The sequence below is a fragment of the Lolium perenne genome, chromosome 4 (assembly GCF_019359855.2).
Source record: "Lolium perenne isolate Kyuss_39 chromosome 4, Kyuss_2.0, whole genome shotgun sequence".
In the NCBI taxonomy this organism is placed as follows: domain Eukaryota; kingdom Viridiplantae; phylum Streptophyta; class Magnoliopsida; order Poales; family Poaceae; genus Lolium; species Lolium perenne.
This window is the reverse complement of record NC_067247.2, coordinates 189,399,975-189,417,518: the sequence shown is the minus strand read 5'-3', so window position 1 is coordinate 189,417,518 and position 17,544 is coordinate 189,399,975.

The following is a 17,544-nucleotide window of genomic DNA, read 5'->3' as shown; positions in this document are numbered from 1 at the left end:
TGCACCATCCTTCTTGTCCACAAACAAGACGGGTGATCTCCAGGGGGATGCACTTGGTCTAATCAGACCTTTGGCCAACATATCATCTATCTGCTTCTTCAGCTCCACAAGCTCGGTTGCGTTCATGTTGTAGGCTCTCTGGGCTATGGGTCCAGTTCCGGGGATTAACTCGATGATGAACTCGATATCCCGATCCGGGGGCATACCGGGTAGATCATCCGGAAACACATCAGGGTAGCGACAAACGACCCTGATTTGATCCAGAGTTGGCTTGGATACACTTTGGTTGCAGGTGAATTTTCTGGGTAGTTTTTCAGAGACGTGCTCTACTACGATACCGGTGCTGCTAGTCATGGTTATGGCTTTCTTGGCACAGTCTATCAATCCATTGTGTATTGACATCCAGTCCATTCCTAGGACAACTTCCAAACCTTTGGTTCCAAGAATGATGAGATTGGCATAGAAATCTACATCATGGATTTTGATTGGTACATTTTTGCAAAATTTTCTGGCTTTGGTGGTTGACCCGGGAATTTGAACTATCATAACATGCTTCAAACTGAGGGGTTGAATTTTACTTGTTGATGCAAAGTCTTCGGTGACAAAAGAATGAGATGCTCCGAAATCAAACAACACTCTGGCAGGGATGTGGTTGACAGAAAACATACCCAGTACAACATCTGGTGCTTCCTGGGCTTCTTCGGCGTTCATGTGGTAGAGGCGGCCGTTGCGGTTATTGGGGTTGTTGGGGGCGAACTTCTTGCCGGTGGAGACACGGCGTTGCTGCTGAGCAGGTGCAGCGGTGTTGCCGGTGAGCTTGGCAAGATGCTTGGGACACTCGTTGGAGTAGTGCCCCACTACACCACACTCGTAGCAAGTGATGGTGGTCTTGTCCTACTTGTTCGCAACGGGAACGGCATTGCTTCCGGTTCTGGGAGCGGTGTTGGTGTGGTTGTTGTTGTTAGGGGCTCGGGGTGGAGCGCGGTTGTAGTAGTTGTTGTTGTTGTTGTAGCCTCCTGGCTTGGAGTTTCCTCCACTCCGGTTCTGATAACCGGGGCGCGAGTTCTGCATCGGTGGCTTATTGTTTCTCGGAGTGAAACCTCCGCTTGAGCTAGGGCGAAACTTCTGGGGGTGGCTTGATCCACTTTGATTCGCCATGTGGCGCTTGCGGTTCTCATTGGCTTGGTTTAACTTGCCCTCCATCTGGATGGCGGAGTCGACAAGGGCTTCAAGGTCGGCGAAGGGGATGTTGACGAGGACAGTCTGCATCTCATCATGCAGTCCGTTCAGGAATCTCTCCTTCCTCTTCTCAACGGTGTCGGTCTCATCAGGGGCATACCTCGACAGTGTAAGAAACTTGTGGCGGTATTCAACCACCGTCATGCGACCTTGTTTCAGTTCACGGAACTCATCCCTCATCTTCTTGATAAGACCCGGGGGTACATGGTACTTGCTGAACTTTAGCTTGAAATCCTCCCAAGTCATGAATTGACCTCCGTTCATGGCACGGGTGCTTGTCCACCAAGCGCGGGCTGGTCCAGCGAGATAGTGAGTGGCGAACAAGACTTTCTCGTTGGCCTCCACTCCGGCTACCTCCAGATTGTTCTCCATAGTCTGGAGCCAATCGTCGGCGTCGAGAGGTTCCTCGGTCTTGCTAAACACCGGGGGATTAGTGTTCTGAAAGTTCTTGAGCTTGGATCCAGAGTGATCATGATTTCCATGGCCTTGGTTGGCAATGTTCTGCAAGGCGATGATGTTGGCTTGGCGTTCGGCTCTTTCTGTTTCCCTGTCGGCAAGCATGGTTTGCAGCAGTTGCAACATCGCGTCGTTGGTGCGATTGGGAGGGGCCATCTGAAGATATAGAAGATCATGAGATAAGAGGGAACATTCTATGGTTCATTTTGGTTAAGTTTGAAAAACATTTGAAAACTTGTAATCTTTTCATGACAAACATAACATTCATTCATTCATTCAACACATAGTACAAACTAACACACATACTCCAATGGTTTTAAGAACCATTCTCATGCTACGATACAAGGGACGGGATACAACTCACACCTACTATAAGTGGAACTAGTGCAACTACTCCTCATCCTCGACATCGATCGGGACGTAGTCGTCGGGTCCTGCCTCCAGGAACTCGTAGTCCTCCTCCTCGGTGTTCTCATCCTCCTCAAAGTCGTTGTCGTCGCTCAGAAAGGCGTCTCCTCCCTGAATGTTGATGCCTCCGTCGTCATCCTCCAGCTGACGAATCTGATCCTCCTGGGCCTTGACAGTGGCCTCAAGTAACGCGATCCGGGCGCGAAGGCGTCGAATCGTAGCATCCTTCTTGGCACGCTGTTGGCGAAGGCTCTTGCGGTCGTTGTTGAGTAGCTTGATCGCCTCACCCTGCTCGGTGATGTGAGCATGGGTCTGGTTCGCGTAAGCGCGAGTGGCGTCGAGGTCCCTCTGAGTCTGGTAGAGCATGAAGTCCAGGTGCTCAGCATGGTGCCTCAACTCCGGGTGCGGCTGCAGCTCCATGGGCACTCCCGCAGCATCACGCCTCACAAGGTGGGCGTAGCGAGAGGCGAGGATGCGCACCACGTTCTGTCCACAGAGGCGCGCAAGTGCCTCCTGAAGGCCACGTGCGAGTCCATCGAGCCAGTTGCTCTCGCGGAAGGAGAAGAGGATCATCTCCGAGGTGGGAGGCTCCATCTTGCCCCTCAAGTCGGCAGTGATCACCCACTGCAACTCTCCTCCGGGCGTGTCGTCCAGCTGAACCCCGTGGAACTCGGGGTGTGGGCGCCCAAGGAAGTCAGAGACGGCGTTGACGTCGTGCTCGAAGATCAAGCTCCCTCCGTTCCCAAGCTGATAAAACTTGGTGTTGATGGGTTCATTCGGCTCCATCTGAAAGAGAATTGGATGAGTAAGTTAGAGAGTGCAAAGTGTGGCAAAATTTTAAGTTGATTCAAATAAGATAGAACATGATTCATCAAATTTTGGCAAAGTCTCAAAGACAAGAGTGTAGTAAATTTTCACAAATATTTTCTTTCATTTGATTTCAAAGTTAAGTTTTTCAGAACGCCCATTCTAACTAAGGTCTTCTAAGGTCAAACAATGGCTCTGATACCAACTTGTCAACACCCGGATTTTTAAGCCCGGATGCCTATTATGTCATACATCGCAATCCCAGGAATATTGTTGTTGCGAGGCATAATAGTTAAGTATCACAGTCATCATTCATTACAAACCATACGTCTTACAAATTTGGAATCACATGATCCATATTACACGAATAGTTGATCTATCGATCAACGAACAAACACAAGTTCATAGTTCATAGCGGAAGCGTAAGATACAAGGACTCTCTAGTCCACAGGCCAACGCTTGACGTCGGAAGGCGCTTAGTTGTCGTAGGCGTCCTGCTGGTCGTCTCCTTGTTCCTCTTCATACTCTAGCCATTTGAATAGCCAGGGACAAAGCCGTGAGTACTTTAAGTACTCGCAAACTAATACTAATGTAAGTGCTAGACATTCTAGTATGGTTTGCTAAGCTCTAGTTTATTTGCATAAAGCCAGTTTTAGTTCACAAGTATTTGAGAAAAAGCTAGTTCATATGCTAACTAACTCAAGTGGGAACATTAGTGTCATTCCCACCATTCAAGTGGTGATTTCAATTCAATTCACCACAAGTCATTTCACCATCATCTTTCAACGTCATTTTCAAAGATATGACATCGGAAACTGTATGGCCTTTCCAACCGTCCGTAACCGTGGACGCGGCTATTCGAATAGGTTTACACTCTGCAGAGGTTGCACACTTGTGCCACAACATTTGATTTCATCCGTCGGGATTACCCCGAATCATCGTAACACAGTACGTGGATCATCAACCATAACCTTTCACTTACAAATCCTAGTATGAGCACCTCTCCCCATGAGCTTGGCCTCTCAGTGAAGACCAACTGTCAACCTGGGAACTGCACAGGGCTTGGCCGTACAATTCACCTCAATTTCACATCATTTCTCAACAACGGAGGCAGCCTCAAGCGTAACCCCTATGACGTGTGTTCAGAGGGAACCCATACTAAGATGCATAAACTTCCAGTTAAGCCCTACCCATAATCAGGTATTGTGGGGGTACTTAATAATTGGAAAGGTATCGCATTCAAACCAACATCATGTTTATCAAAAATCACCATCTTCTCTTTGTCACATTCACTTTTAAAAAAATCATTCAATGGAATGCGTCATCATTCCAAGGTTTCAAATTCATTTCAAGTCACATTGTTCCCATCTAGAGTAGTCAAGTTTTATTATTAGCACTAGCTCTAAATCATGAGGGGTGCTACCTTGCTTTGCTTGATTGAGACCAACTTCACTACTCTAGTAACCAACTTGTACTTTTACCAAAGTTAACTATAAAAGTAACTCATTGAGAAAACAAGTAAGAACTTTTAAAGTAAAAACTTGGGATAGGCTTATGTAAGAAAAGGTAAGAATCATGGTGCCTTGCCCCAAGGGGCTTTGCACTTTGCAAGAATATTAGCTTGCCTTGGTAGTTCTCAAACTGTTCCTCCTCCTCCTCTTGGTAGCAACCTTCTTCTTCGGTGTACTCTCCGGTGCTACCGTCTAAATTTGAATACGAGTATAATTACTCAATAATTCAATGGCTATTCCATACATCACATATAAACACACAAACTATTCTATGCACATAAATAATCTAATTAGGGTGCATGGGTTGTGTTGTTTGAGTAGAATTCACTTCTTTGTATTTAATATGTAAATGATAGTTTCCATAGGGTTCTTGAGAAATAATTTCCTCTCATTGAAATCTTCTTAAGATTTAATTTCTCAAACAATCATATAAGAACTTATATTGACCCAAGCCAAATGTTCATCATCATCATTTGAGAAAATGATTTAAGTGAGGTGGATCACCTCATATCATTTAATTACACTACATATGATTTAACTCTCTAAGTAATTCATATAAGAGAGTTGGGACCAGGGGTCCAAACATCCCATGAATTCATGTGAGACAAGATTTAAATGAAGTTTAAGACTTCATATGAATTACTTAATAGTTTTGGACAATATCAACTAGTTAAACTAGCCATAATATCCATCTTAAACTATGGCATGATCATGCAAAGTGACCACACCATTTTATTGCCCAAACAATTAGTGTAAGTCAAATGTGAGCTATTAGAGTTGGAATTAACTTAATATCTATTTTGGTTGATTTTTAATAATTATTTGAATAGGGAAAAGTCCCTGCCTTGTTATTTTTATCACATTAATTCTACAAGGAATCTGGTCATGGGACCAGTGGCATGTTGTAGATAATTTCACTAGCTTTCCAACAATATAAAGTTCATTAAATTTGGTTTAGCCAATTTAAATCTATTGAATTTCAAAGTGGAGGCAGTATTCAAAATCATTTGGAATTAATTAAACCTAGTTTGAATTAAAAAGGCCGGCAGGAAAAACTACTGGGCCAAATCATTTAAACAGGCCCAAGGCCAGCCCAGCCATGGTCCAGTGACGCGCGGCGCGCTGACAGAGGGTCCCGCATGTCAGTGGCTCTTAAACGCTGAAGCGGTAAGTTTCAAAGGGAGGCGTTTGATTAGAAATCGATCGGACGGCCGTGGTTCATCGTCATCTCCGACGAGAACCCGACGATCTGGCGGCGGCAGTAGGGGGTCGGAGGGCTAACCAGTGCTCCAGCAAGGGATGGCAGTGTGCTTGGGGTAGATGTGGATGACGGCTAAGCTCCAGGTACAGGTGGCTCGTCCTGAGGTGGCTCCAATCGTCGGCGAGCTTCCGCGGCGGCGTGCGGCAGTGAGGTGGAAATTGGGCGGCTCTGGTGGGCAATGTGGAGCGGCGAGGTGGCTGGGAGATCAAGGAAGGAGAGGGAGGAGTGGTGGTGTGAAGGGATCGACGAGGCGATGCCTCCTTTTATAGGCGAGCGAGTGTGCTGCGGGGCAGGGTGGCGGTCGACCATGGCGCGGCGTTTCCGGCGGCTGGTCGAGCTAGGCGTGGTCATGGCGATACTCTACGTGTCCAGGCGAGGCTAATGGCGGCGACAGCTTGGTCGGGGAGGGCCTGGTTGGGTCGCGTTGCTTCCATGTCTGCCGCGTCCGCGGCGGACCAGGGTTTCCTTCTCCGGCGACGGTGGGCGCGGGTCGTGGTCGAGCGAGTGTCTGGCAGCATCCAGGTGTCACGCAGATGCTCAACTCGTCGAGAGCGGGTCCAGGGCGAGCGCGAGGTGGTGGCGCGGCGCGTGGCCAGTGTGCGCCCATGCACGTGCTGGCGCGACGCGAGCGGCGTCCAGAGCTGATATGGGCGCGCGATCTCCGGCCGGTGTCGTCGTCGAGCTCGACCATGGCGGTGCTAGGGTGGCGTAGGAGATGTGGTGGCATGCTGTGGCGCGGTGGCCAGGGCAGGGAAGCAATGGAGAGAGGGGGAGCTCGTCGGGTTGGGCGACATGGCCGGCATGGCCATGTCTAGCCTTGCCCTCTCTCTCCCTAGGTTTCTATTTGGCATTAAAATGGATTAAGGAGACCAGGGGACCAATTGGGGTAGTGTAGTGTAGATTAGGTTGATTAGAATCACTATTTGCAATAGTTGCAAATAGTGCCCGATTTTGGAATTTGCAATTTTGTCCAAATTTGAATTAATTCAAAAGGTGAATCTATTTGAAATGTGTGTGTTTAGATAAGTTGTATTTGACCAGATATGATTAGAGGTGGTGGTGGAATTGTAGAATTCAAGAATTTGCAAAATTTGGCTAAGTGGAGATTGTTGCATATGTTATAAAGTTGAGACTTTGGATGAGCATAGCTCTTGATCAAGAATGATTTTGGCATGGTGATCTTTACAAAAGTTGATCACCTTTATGTTGACTTTGAAATGGTGCAAAGAGTTAGCAAGATTTGGTTTGGGAAAATTGAATGGCAATGGCTCAAAGTAGTGATCAGACTATAAATTTCAGTTTTGACCATTATTCTATGTGAGCTAGTTTTGCATTTGGAAATTATTTGAATTGTGATTCTTTGATTCCAAAAGTTGTAATAAGTGTTTAATAACCTTATTCAACTAATGGTGAAGACCAAATTGGTTTAGGGTCAAAATTTATAAAAATGCCATAGGGCATATGTTAGGGTTTTTAGGGTTTTCCAATTTTTGGATTTTCTTCCTCTTTGATTTATTTGGTTGGTGATCTTCATATGATCACATTAGGGTTTTAGAGCATATCAAATACAAGTAATCACAATCATCATGGCATATCACTCAAATGCACAAGTCCTATGCATGGTACTATATGCAATTTAAAAAGTTTTTGTTTGTTTGAAATTTTGCTCTCTGGAATTCTCTAACTTTCTTTTTATTGAAATTTGGGGTGTTACAGTCCTAATGCTAGTGCTATAAATTTGGCCTTTACAAAACATATTACAAATGCTCTCATAAAAGCTAGAGAAGAGAAATTAAATCGTGAAGCTTCTATTCCTAGGAAGTTAGAGGATGGTTGGGAGCCCATCATTAAGATGAAGGTCAATGACTTTGATTGTAATGCTTTATGTGATCTTGCTACAAGTATTTCCGTTATGCCTAGAAAAATCTATAACATGCTTGACTTGCCACCATTGAAAAATTGTTATTTGGATGTTAATCTTGCTGATAATTCTACAAAGAAACCTTTGGGGAGAGTTGATAATGTTCGCATTACGGTTAACAATAACCTTGTCCCCGTTGATTTTGTTGTCTTGGATATTGAATGCAATGCATCTTGTCCCATTATATTGGGAAGACCTTTTCTTCGAACTGTTGGTGCTATTATTGACATGAAGGAAGGTAATATTAAATATCAATTTCCTCTCAAGAAAGGTATGGAACACTTCCCTAGAAAGAGAATGAAGTTACCTTTTGATTCTATCATTAGAACAAATTATGATGTTGATGTTTCGTCTCTTGATAACACTTGATACACACTTTCTGCGCCTAGCTGAAAGGCGTTAAAGAAAAGCGCTTATGGGAGACAACCCATGATTTTACTACAGAACTTTTGTTTTATATTTGAGTCTTGGAAGTTGTTACTACTGTAGCAACCTCTCCTTATCTTAATTTTGTTGCATTGTGGTACCAAGTAAAGTCTTTGATAGTAAGGATCATACTAGATTTGGATTGCTGCGCAGAAACAGATTTCTTGCTGTCACGAATTTGAGAAGTAGGCTCTGTAAGTAACTCAGAAAATTCTTCCAATTTACGTGAGTGATCCTCAGATATGTACGCAACTTTCATTCAATTTGAGCATTTTCATCTGAGCAAGTATGGTGCACCTAAAAAATTCGTCTTTACGTATTGTTCTGTTTTGACAGATTCTGCCTTTTATTTCGCATTGCCTGTTTTGCTATGCTTGATGGATTTCTTTATTCCATTAACTTTCAGTAGCTTTGTGCAATGTCCAGAAGTGTTAAGAATGATTATGTCAGCTTTGAACATGTGAATTTTGATTATGCACTAACCCTCTAATGAGTTGTTTCGAGTTTGGTGTGGAGGAAGTTTTCAAGGATCAAGAGAGGAGGATGATACAATATGATCAAGGAGAGTGAAAGCTCTAAGCTTGGGGATGCCCCGGTGGTTCATCCCTGCATATTTCAAGAAGACTCAAGCATCTAAGCTTGGGGATGCCCAAGGCATCCCCTTCTTCATCGACAACATTATCAGGTTCCTCTAATGAAACTATATTTTTATTCCATCACATCTTATGCGCTTTACTTGGAGCGTCTGTATGTTTTTATTTTTGTTTTGTTTGAATAAAGTTGGATCCTAGCATTCATTGTGTGGGAGAGAGACACGCTCCGCTGTTGCATATGGACAAATATGTCCTTAGGCTTTACTCATAATGTTCATGGCAAAGGTTGAAACTGCTTCGTTAAATTGTTATATGGTTGGAAACGGGAAATGCTATATGTGGTAATTGGTATAATATCTTGAATAATGTGATACTTGGCAATTGTTGTGCTCATGTTTAAGCTCTTTCATCATATACTTTGCACCTATTAATGAAGAAATACATAGAGCTTGCTAAAATTTGGTTTGCATGATTGGTCTCTCTAAGGTCTAGATATTTTCTAGTAAGGGTCGAACAACAAGGAAGACGGTGTAGAGTCTTATAATGCTTACAATATGTCTTTTATGTGAGTTTTGTTGTACCGGTTCATACTTTTGTTTGTTTCAAATAACCTTGCTAGCCTAAGCCTTGTATTGAGAGGGAATACTTCTCATACATCCAAAATCCTTGAGCCAAACACTATGCCACTTGTGTCCACCATACCTACCTACTACATGGTATTTCTCCGCCATTCCAAAGTAAATTGCTTGAGTGCTACCTTTAAATTACCATTCTTCGCCTTTGCAATATATAGCTCATGGGACAAATAGCCTAAAAACTATTGTGGTATTGAATATGTACTTATGCATCTTATCTCTTATAAGTTGCTTGTTGAGCTATAACCATGTTCCTGGGGACGCCATCAACTACCCTTTGTTGAATATCATGTGAGTTGCTATGCATGTTCGTCTTGTCTGAAGTAAGGGCGATTTACCATGAGTTGAATGGTTTGAGTATGCATATTGTTAGAGAAGAGCATTGGGCCGCTAACTAAAGCCATGATCCATGGTGGAAGTTTCAGTTTTGGATAACTATCCTCAATCTCTTATGAGAATATTATTTGTTTTTGAATGCTTATGCATTAAAGAGGAGTCCATTATCTGTTGTCTATGTTGTCCCGGTATGGATGTCTAAGTTGAGAATAATCAAAAGAGAGAAATCCAATGCGAGCTTTCTCCTTAGACCTTTGTACAGGCGGCATAGATGTACCCCTTTGCGACACTTGGTTAAAACATATGTATTGCGATGATAATCCAGGTAATCCGAGCTAATTAGGACAAGGTGCGGGCACTATTGGTAATCTATGCATGAGGCTTGCAACTTGTAGGATATAATTTACATAATGCATATGCTTTATTACTACCGTTGACAAAATTGTTTCTTGTTTTCAAAATAAAAGCTCTAGCACAAACATAGCAATCAATGCTTCCCTCTGCGAAGGGCCATTCTTCTACTTTTATGTTGAGTCAGTTTACCCACTTCTCTCCATCTTAAGAAGCAAACACTTGTGTTAACTGTGCATTGATTCCTTCATACTTGCATATTGCACTTATTATATTACTTTATGTTGACAATATCCATGAGATATACATGTTACAAGTTGAAAGCAACCGCTGAAACTTAATCTTCCTTTGTGTTGCTTCAATGCCTCTACTATGAACTTATTGCTTTATGAGTTAACTCTTATGCAAGACTTATTGATGCTTGTCTTGAAAGTACTATTCATGAAAAGTCTTTGCTATATGATTCAATTGTTTACTCATTATATTTACCATTGCTTCAAATCGCTGCATTCATTACATGTGCTTACAATAGTATGATCAAGATTATGATAGCATGTCACTTCAGAAATTATCTTTGTTATCGTTTACCTACTCGGGACGAGTAGGAACTAAGTTTGGGGATGCTGATACGTCTCCAAGGTATCGAAAATTTCTTATGTTCCATGCTTGTTTTATGATGATACACACATGTTTTATACATACTTTATGTCATATTTATGCATTTTCCGGTACTAACCTATTAACGAGATGCCGAAGAGCCAGTTGCCGTTTTCTGCTGTTTTTGGTTTCAGAAATCCTAGTAAGGAAATATTCTCGGAATTGGACGAAATCAACGCCCAGGATCTTATTTTTCCGCGAAGCTTCCAGAAGTCCGAAAGGGAAACGAAGTGGGGCGACGAGGCGACGCCACAATAGGGCGGCGCGGCCCAGGTGCTGGCCGCGCGGCCCTGTTGTGTGGGCCCCTCGTGGCGCCCCTAAACCTACCTCTTCGCCTATAAGAAGCCTTCGTCAAGAATAGTTTCAGTACCGAGAGCCACGATACGGAAAACCTTCCAGAGACGCCGCCGCCAATCCCATCTCGGGGGATTCAGGAGATCGCCTCCGGCACCCTGCCGGAGAGGGGAATCATCTCCCGGAGGACTCTTCACCGCCATGGTCGCCTCTGATGACCCACAAGTATAGGGGATCACAGCAGTCTTCGCGGGAAGTAAATCCCAATTTATTGATTCGACACAAGGGGAGACAAAGATTACTTGAAAGCCTTAACAGCGGAGTTGTCAATTCAGCTGCACCTGGAAACAGACTTGCTCGCAAGAGTTTATCAGTAGTAACAGTTTTATAGCAGTAGCAGTAGTGAAATAACAGCAGCAGAGTAACAGAGACAGCAGTAGTGATTATAGTAAACAGCAGGATTAAAATACTGTAGGCACGGGGACGGGTAACGGACGTTGCATGGATGAGAGAAACTCATGTAACAATCATAGCAGGGCATTTGCAGATAATAATAAATCGGTGTCCAAGTACAAAGCAATCAATAGGCATGTGTTCCATATATAGTCGTACGTGCTCGCAATGAGAAACTTGCACAACATCTTTTGTCCTACCAGCCGGTGGCAGCCGGGCCTCAAGGGAATCTACTGGATATTAAGGTACTCCTTTTAATAGAGTACCGGAGCAAAGCATTAACACTCCGTGAACACATGTGATCCTCACATCACTACCATCCCCTCCGGTTGTCCCGATTTCTGTCACTTCGGGGCCATTGGTTTCGAACAGCGACATGTGTATACAACTTGCAGGTAAGATCATAAAACAATGAATATCTTGATGAAACAATAACATGTTCAGATCTGAGATCATGGCACTCGGGCCCTAGTGACAAGCATTAAGCATAACAAGTTGCAACAATATCATCAAAGTACCAATTACGGACACTAGGCACTATGCCCTAACAATCTTATGCTATTACATGACCAATCTCATCCAATCCCTACCATCCCCTTCGGCCTACAGCGGGGGAATTACTCACACATGGATGGGGGAAACATGGCTGGTTGATGGAGAGGCGTCGGTGATGATGATGGCGATGATCTCCTCCAATTCCCCGTCTCGGCGGAGTGCCAGAACGGAGACTTCTGGCCCCCGAGACGGAGTTTCGCGATGTGGCGGCGTTCTGGAGGGTTTCTGGCGACTTTGACTTCTTGGTCGCGATTTTTAGATCGAACCCCTTAAGTAGTCCAGAGGAGGGCGTCGGAAGCCGGCCGAGGGGGCCACACGCTAGGGCCGCGCGCCCCCCTCCTGGGCCGCACCGCCCTATGGTGTGGGGCCCTCGGGCCTCCACCTGGCTTGCCCTTCTGGCTCCGTGAGTCTTCTGGAAAAATAGGACCTTTTGCATAAATTCCGAGGATTTTCCTGAAAGTTGGATTTCTGCACAAAAATGAGACACCAGAATAGTTCTGCTGAAAACAGCGTTATTCCGTGTTAGTTGCATCCAAAATACACAAATTAGAGGAAAAACAATAGCAAAAGTGTTCGGGAAAGTAGATACGTTTTGGACGTATCAACTCCCCCCAAGCTTAGCTTATTGCTTGTCCTCAAGCAATTCAGTTAACAACTGACGTGATAAAAGAACTTTCACGAACACATTTGTTCATATGATGTAAATATTCTCATGCTATGGCTAACACTTAGGCAGTTCATAATAAGATACATGCAAATAAGATCATCTAATAGCTATGTCAATCATGGAGAGGTACCAACAATTAATAATAAGCATCATGAATCATGTCTATAAGCAGGATTGCAATGTTCATAAAAGAGTATGATAAAGTGGTATCTCGCTTGCCCATATTTGATCAGCAAAACATAAATGCCCAGGCACCTCTGAGGTTCATAGAAAGACTAGAAATAGAGATTGTCAAAGATAAAAGCATCAAAGTTATACCACAATCAATCATATTTTGGGACAAGCATATTATACTAAGAATGATAGTTGTGCTCTCAAGATAGTGCTCAAAGAAAGGATGGAGACACAACATAAAAGTAAAAGATTGACCCTTCGCAGAGGGAAGCAGGGATTAACATGCGCTAGAGCTTTTCATTTTTAAAACAGGAGTAAAATTATTTTGAGAGGTGTTTGTTGTTGTCAATGAATGGTAGTGGGTACACCAACTACAAGTACAAAGCATCCCTCTTCTCTTTTGTTTACACACGTATTTTAGTTTTATTATGGGCGACACTCCCCCCAACCTTTGCTTACACAAGACATGGCTAACCGAATCCTCGGGTGCCTTCCATCAATCACATACCATGGAGGAGTGTCTATTTGCAAAATTAAGTTGCTTACTGATGAATCAGAGCAAAACATGTGAAGAGAATTATTAATGAAGTTTGATTAATCGGGGCTGGGAACCCCATTGCCAGCTCTTTTTGCAAAATTATTGGATAAGCGGATGTGCCACTAGTCCATAATGAAAGTCCGTCAAGAGTAAATGACAAGGTTGAAAGTTAAACACCACATACTTCCTCATGAGCTATGAAACATTAACACAAATTGAGAAGCATTTTGAAGGTTTTAAAGGTAGCGCATGAGAATTTACTTGGAATGGTTTGAAATGCCATGCATAGGTATTTATGGTGGACACTTTGGAACAACTTGGTTTTCAGGTGTTTGGAAGCACGAGCAGCGTTCCCGCTCAGTACAAGTGTGTAACATCCCAAGAATTTCAAAATAAAACAAATGAATTTCACTAGTTCCAAATTTTGGAACCAACAAAAACTTTTATTAAATTAAGTAGGATACCTAGTGATCTTGCTTAATTCTTGTGCTATTGCTATGATTGCTTGTTATTAGTATTTGAAGTGATCTAAAACCCTAAACCTCACCCCTCTTTTCACCACCCTAGCTAAAATAAAATAAAAGGAAATTAAATAAGAAAGAGGCATATGTGCCTATGGCTATATTTATAAAACTTTACCCTAAGCTTTTCTACTTTGCTTAGAGGTTTGGAAAACCTTCATACACCTTACCAAAGGCTTATCAAACCAAATCCAAGTGGTTTCCAAAGAAAATAAAAAGAAACTAAAAATGCCATAGAGGCATATGAGAGTAAAATAGCAAATATGTGAATTTAAGAAATATTGACCCTAATACATGTTGTGAATGGTTGGATCACTCCTATATACCATTTCAACACTCAACCACACCAATTGGGTCAAGCCAAGTCAAATTAAAAATCAAATGCCACATATGCATAGAGGCATATGTGACACATAGCCATAATACCCAATTCTTGCCCTATGCCTTTAAACCTTGACCAAATGGTGTGCCACCATTTCTAAACTTCATATAACACTAAATTGACCCTAACCCATGCCCAAGTAAAGCAAGATCAACACTTTACAAGAATAATGAAAAGTGACACATCACCTCTTATGTGTTATGGCCATTTTTGCAAATCTTTGAACAAGACCCTTTGAATTGGTTTCAATGGTCTTAAAATGTTTCTAAACTAATAAGAACCACATTAGAGTCAAGAAAAGTCAAATCAATTGGAGAGAAATCAAATGGTGAGAAAATCCCAAATTTCACTCACATACACTTAGCCAAATTTGCAAATCTTCAACCAAGGCCACCAATGCTTGATCTATTGCTTGTAGAATACTTATATATGTTAAACAAACACAATTGCATCAAAGAAACAAGAATCAAATCAAAGGAAATCTCAAAACCATCTCACATGTGATGATGGTCATTTGGGTGATTTTTAACATGATCCCCTCTTTACCCCTCTGGCTTTGACTTTTCTTCAACTAAACTTGGTCAACTATGACCATGTCATCCAAGACCATGTCAAGGTCAACAACTTCCATGTTGACCATCCCTGCTGAAGTTGACTAGGTTGACCAGTAGAGAATTGCCAAGTGGAGACTTTGAATTAAAGAGAAGATGATCCACTTTTTGAAACTTTGCAAATCTTCACCAAAATGAACACCACCACCACCTTTCCATCACATTAAATATAAGAATGAGATTCACCAAAAAGATTTCCAAAATTCCACAAAAATGTTCTTGCGGCCATTTTGTCAAACACTTGGCAGGCAGCATCTTTGTTTCATGTTACATGCTATTATCCAGAGGATTTTGGCCTAAACCCCTTTCAACTCGTGATGATCACCACCCTCTGCAACCCCTGCATCAAGCCATGTCCTTGCACCGTCGATTAAAGCGTGGAGAAAACCTAAACTAAGCAATGCCGTGCACCATGCTGGCCATGCTTGCCCCTCCTCTCTCTGGCCTTCCCCTCTCACTTTCACCATGTCATCGAGCTTCTATGTACTCCCCTAAGCACGCCTGTACCAGCCCTACGCAAAGAGACACACACATGTGTCCAGAACGCGCGCGCCCAGACGCGCCAGAACCGTGCCAGGCACACGGTGAGCGCGCCCTGGCACGACACTGGACGCCGCAGTGCAACCACTCGCCAGCACGCTCTCGCCCTTCCCTCGCCTTCTCCCTTTGCACACGCACGCGCCTACACTCCTGCGTCCTCCTAGACATCCTCATCAGCACGCGGGAACACCCTAGCCGTCGCCATGATCAATCTCTGCCGTGCCCGTACCGCGAGGGCGCCACCGTCGCTAGCACGCCACAGACCATCATTGGCCGTCCCTTCAAGCGCGCTAGCACCGCCTAGCAGTCGCCTACCCGACGCGCATCGTAGCTTGCCTCTTCACGCCTCAGAACGCCGTCGCCATGATCGACTTCTTCCGCACCCCTCGGTCACCTCGCGTTCATATAAATAGAGCCCCTCCCGTGCTTCAAGCCCCACACCAAACTTGCTCTCCTCCTCATCCTTGACCTCCTCGAACACCTCTCTCGCCCCAATTTCACCGGAGTTACTCCAATTCGAAGCCGACGGCCGCCGGAGTCCGCAGATCACCGTCGCCAATTCACGCCGCCCCGAGCCCCGCCGACGGTGCCAGTCGCTCCCTCGTCCTCGACAACGACGCCCAGCACCCTGCAGAGCACTGCGGGAGCCTCCGTCGTGCCGCCGACCCCCTACCCCGCCGGCGCAGCGAGCTCTCCTCCCCCGTCGGCAACGACGACTCTCAGCCGTCGATCCACGATCTAATCTAACGGCGCACGCTGCCAGGTACCGTTTCGGGTTTAATACAGACTGACCAGCGGGTCCCACTGTCAGCTGGCGGTGGCGCGCTGAAGCGTTACTGGGCTGGGCTAGTTCCTTATTCAAAACATTTCGGCCCATCTGTTTCCCGCGCAGCCCAACACTTTAAATCTTGTATTAATTCATTTCAGCAGTTATTCAATTCTGGTCAGTGCTATAAATTTAATAGTTCAAATTCTACAAACTCAAATTTAGCAAATCCAAATGTTCTGGAAAGCTTATGATTTGCTCTAACCAACCCCACTGGATTCAAACTCATACCTTGTGTAGTTTTTGAATAGCAAAAATAACAAAACAGATACTTTTCTGTATTCAAATAAATCTTAAAAATCAACCACTTTGAATTTTGAAGTGAATCCAATTGCAATAATTCACATTTAACAAACTCTAATTTACTATGTAAAAATATGATATATGTTCTGTACATGATCATGGGCTAGAATCAAAATATTGGCTATGTAGTCAATACTAGCCCATTTAAACTATTTCAAATTTTAGGAATGTAAACCAATGAGGTGTAGCACCTCATTTAACTCATTCTCACAAGTCATATGAAGTAATGTGTTGACCTTTAAATGCTTAGTCTCATACTTGCCCACTTGTAGATTTTTAAAATAGTATTTACATTTGCCATGGTTATTTAAATCACATGAGATGATGGATCTCATTTAAACCTCTTTTCTCAAATACTAAGTGTGAAGTGTTGACCTTGGTCAACATGGGATCATCCCTGGTTATTTGAGAATATTGCATCACCTCAATAATAGTTTTTACTAAATTAGTTACAACTATGTGTTAAATCATATGAGAGGTATTCCTCTCATTTAAATCTTGTTCTCAAGTAATTCAACATGAGGTAGTGACCATGGTCTAACAATCTCATATTGAATTATTGGGTGGCATTAAATCACTATCATGTTAGTATTAAATTGCATGAGGTATGGAACCTCATTTAAATCATTTTTCTCAAATGATAAGTATGAAAAGGTTGACTTTGGTCAACCTAGGTCATATATTATTCATAAGAGAAATTAAATCTTAAGAAGAATTCAATGAGAGGAAATTATTTCTCCAAACCAAAGAGAAACCTTAATTTAAAATTTTCAATGAGAGGAAATTATTCCTCCTAATATTAAATAAGGAAACCCTAGAATAATTTGTTGACATATGTTAAGTAATGATGCTAGATCAATTATGTGAGCCATTAAGGCTAAATAAGACTACTTAAGTGTTGTTTGGTGATTGTATCCTCGTATTCGTTTATAGACGCTAGTACCGGAGACTATCAAGAGGAAGAGGTCTTCTACCAATAGGAAGAGCAAGAAAACTTTGATCACATCACCAATCAAGGCAAGCTAACACTCTTGCAAGGTTCCCTTGTGCAAAGCTCTACTAGAGCAAGGCACCATTAC